Source organism: Scophthalmus maximus, chromosome 2 (assembly GCF_022379125.1).
Source record: "Scophthalmus maximus strain ysfricsl-2021 chromosome 2, ASM2237912v1, whole genome shotgun sequence".
In the NCBI taxonomy this organism is placed as follows: domain Eukaryota; kingdom Metazoa; phylum Chordata; class Actinopteri; order Pleuronectiformes; family Scophthalmidae; genus Scophthalmus; species Scophthalmus maximus.
This window is the reverse complement of record NC_061516.1, coordinates 6154405-6158464: the sequence shown is the minus strand read 5'-3', so window position 1 is coordinate 6158464 and position 4060 is coordinate 6154405.

Below are 4060 nucleotides of genomic sequence, written 5' to 3'. Positions count from 1 at the left end.
ACTCTCACACACTCTCACACACAATCACACTAACTCACTCTCACACTCACACTCACACACACACACACACACACACACTCACACACACACACACACACTGTGCACGTCGAGTCGTCACCATGGAAACATTTCAACTGTAAAGGGGACCACTATCATTTGATTTGAATGGTATCTATATTTCGAAGGATTTAAAAATAAATAAAAATGCAATAAAGGAATAACAACCCCCCCCCAAAAAAACCCAAACACGAATAGCAACAAAACTAATTTCAACATAACACACAGGAAGAAGCCTAGACGTCAAGTCCAATGAGATAAACTAAACAGACAATTTTGAATGTTACAAAAATACAACTCCAATCTACGTCATGCTCTATCAAGCTATTAAGAGAAAAAAACATCATTACATCTGTGAAATTTACATTCTCCTTCCTCTCTTCTATACTTTTCAAAAATATATATTTTGTATTTAAAAAAAATTGCATTCTATTCATACTTTGATCGTTTCTTCAAAACTACCCCACAAATCGACATACATATACCTTTGAGGTTGGTTCGAGCATAAGCTTATGTTATTACCTCTCCTTCAGAACGTGCATTGCTTTCCCCATCACTCCAGAACTCCGTGCTACTGTTTTATATGTGGTTTCCAGCAGATTTTGTGATCAAGAATAACAGCCAGAAATGTATTTTCATACACTCTTTCTGTTTCAACATTGTTTATCATTACTTTTACTTGAGTATTTATTTTGCAGTTTCCAAACAGCATACGTTTGGTTTAAATGTAATGATAATTGATTCAAGTCAAACCAGGTTTTTAGTTTACTCATTTCTGCTGTGAACACCTCCCAAATCTGCTGCAAGCTTCCCCCGGAACAGAAAATATTAGTGTCATCCGCAGATTTTAAGAGATTTGACACCAAACCTGTCATTTATATAAAGAATAAAGAATCTGGGTCAGTTCACGTAATACACGTAATTCACGTGATATACATTCACGTAAATATATATTCATATGCCCATCACCACATTATCGCAATTGTTGCTTATGTCTCCTATGTGGTGTTCAGTTCAGTGTTTTTGGATGGTGACCAGGAACAGTAGGTCTGTCACCCTCTGCAATTACACAACTAATTATATATGTCAGAACACACTTTTTCGGTTGTAACACACACACGCGCGCGCGCACACACGCACACAAACAAGAAAACCAATCGCAGCAGCAGCACCATCTGCTGGTGAGGTGTGTTCCTCACATGGAGAATCGAGCTGTACGATCATTATTTCTATCTACCTGTTTTTATTTTATCCTGTCAATTCAATTCGTTACCCCTGCTTTGACCACAGAGTGATTATTAAAGACACACAACCCCAAATGAAATGTGTCGGTCTGGTGACTTGTCCCAGCGAGCATCATTGGCCCGATGAGCTCGTTGTCCTTCACTGTGGACCAATGGTGAGTGATCCTGCGGCCCGGGAGCGGAAGCGCATATTCTGCGTCTATGAACATTTCAAATCGGCGACAATAGAAACGCCACCAGTCCTGTCCACAGCTCAGGATCACTAACCACATACGGAAGAGGCTGAGGTTGGTGGCGGCTGAACGATTAACGCTGGGAATCAACGGACAGCGTCCTCCACAGGGTGAGTGAGAGAGCGCCTGCATCCATCCGTGATCCATCCATGATCCATCTGACCGCGTCACCCTGCAGGTTCAATTAGAAGGCAAGCAGAAGATAGACTTCCTTCAGCAGTTCACATGAAACACAAGAGGTGGAGAGAGTGGCAGAGTGTGTAACAGAGTGTGTGCAGCAGATTGTAACAGAGTGTGTGAAACAGAGTGTGTGTAGCAGAGAGTGTGGTACAGTGTGTGTGGCACAGTGTGTGTAGCAGAGTGTAGCAAGCAGTGGAGTTAAACTAGGGCTTGTTGGAGGTTTGAGGATGGGGTACTGTGTTTATGCAGCATAATGGTAGCAGTGTATGATTTCATGTCCACTCAGTTGAAAACCCAATGCTTTATGATGAAGGACTTTTGCCTTTTTATTTAGTTTGTTGTCACCTGCTGCCCTCTGCTGGACAGAGGTGAGCTGACACGTTACATCACAAACCCTCATTCATGGCTCTCCCAGAGGTTTCTGCGTTTTCCCCCTGTTATAGTGGAAATATAAAAGGAAAAAGTCATTTATTGTCATATGTACAGTCAAAACAAATGTTTCACCGCACAATGAAATTCTTACTTTGGACATCCTCCATTACACAGTTAGAATAAATACAAGTAAACATCCACTGTTGTGCCACAGTGGACATAAAGTGCATTGTGCATATTGCATGTGCAAACTAGACATGGATAAATATGAATATTATAAATACTGTAAGTACGAAATGGAGTATTTTGTAGGGCACTGTTAGACATAAAGTGCATTGTGCATATTGTATGTGCAAAGTAGACATGATGAATAAATATTATACGTACTATAAATAGAAAAAGAGAAGAGACTTGCAAGGAAGTCAGTGACTCAAGGTTCAAACTGTAACGTGTTACTGAGTGAGTTCGATAACTTCATGTAATGTTACAATGGAGAATTCAGAAACCGTCTGACAGATGTATTTATCATGTTGGTCAGAAGACACAGTTGCTTTCTTTTATGTTTGAACAAGTGGCAGCGTCACTGTCTTATACTTGAAGATTAGACATTAACAAGACAATGAGAAGAAAAAGAATGGAGAGGTATTGACTGAGTTTTGCATTGTTCGTTGCATTAATGTTGAGTCCGATGACGGTGAGTCAGCCCTGAAAGTGTGAAACCTGCAGGCTACTGTAACGTAGGAAGTCGATGAAATCGTGTTCATTCCCTCTTTCCACATCTGTACTGCGGAAATGACCCCAATCTGTCAGGTAGCCATGTCACGTGATCTCAAAAAGACCAGAAGAAGTCAGAAAATGGCTTTGTATGGGAGGTAATTACTTTCCGTTTTTAAGGACTAGGCTTATAAAAGCCCTGTGAATTCCACTGGACAGTCAGAAGAAACACTAGGACACGGTAAACTACAGCAAATAGTATTGGCTGTGATGTTTTACAGGCTGGGAACAAAAGGCTTTCAAAGGAGATTTCGTCTCTAAAGAGAATAAACGATTGGTAAACATATTTTAATTTTCCTTCAGTTATTATTAAAATCAATTGAGATCTTAATACTGTGTATCTGAAGTCTGTCTGCGCCACAGTCATGGTCGTCCCGCTGGAAGACCTCTGGAGCTCAGCCACAGTGACCATCAGCTTTTCGTCTCCTCCCTGACTGCACAGTTAGGAAGAGTCCTGTTCTTCACACTTCTTCTGTCGAACAATCATGGCGGTGCCACAACATCTTGTGATCCTTCAATGTTCTCTGAGCTGTCTGCGTGATGCTCTGATATACATTGTCAGCTGTGAGACCTTATATAAACACAGGTGTGTGTTTGTGTGTGTGTGTGTGTGTGTGTGTGTGTGTGTGCTTAAATCATGTGAGGTCTATTGAATGTATGATAATAATGAATGATAATAATAATAATAACTTATTTGTATTGCTCTTTTCACAGACAAACGTCACAAAGTGCTTTACATGGGCAAGATGAGACATCCCGTGAACCACGGAGCCCAACATAACAAAAGCAATACACACACATAATAGATACAGAGTACATATTAAAAGCAGTAAAAAAAAGCTATACACACATGATACGTACATATTTAAAATAAAGACTGTCTTTGTGAATTATCCTCTACGAGGTGTAGAAACATCAGAGGTGCTCAAGGGAAATGGGAGTAATATGTCTGAATACTTATGTCAATGTGATACCAAATGTTTTTTGATAATTTGACAAAAGTTTTCTAAATTCCATTATGGGGCATTGAGTGAGGGTTGGTTAGTTAACTAGTTAGCTCATTAAAAATTAGAGTCAAGAGTTTTTTTTATTCATTTTAACATTATCTCATACAGTATGAGAAGGGACCTGAATACAGTTGTGTTCATCTCTTTCATCACTAGAGGGCGCTGTGATGCTGTCATGATTCCTAGAGGAAGT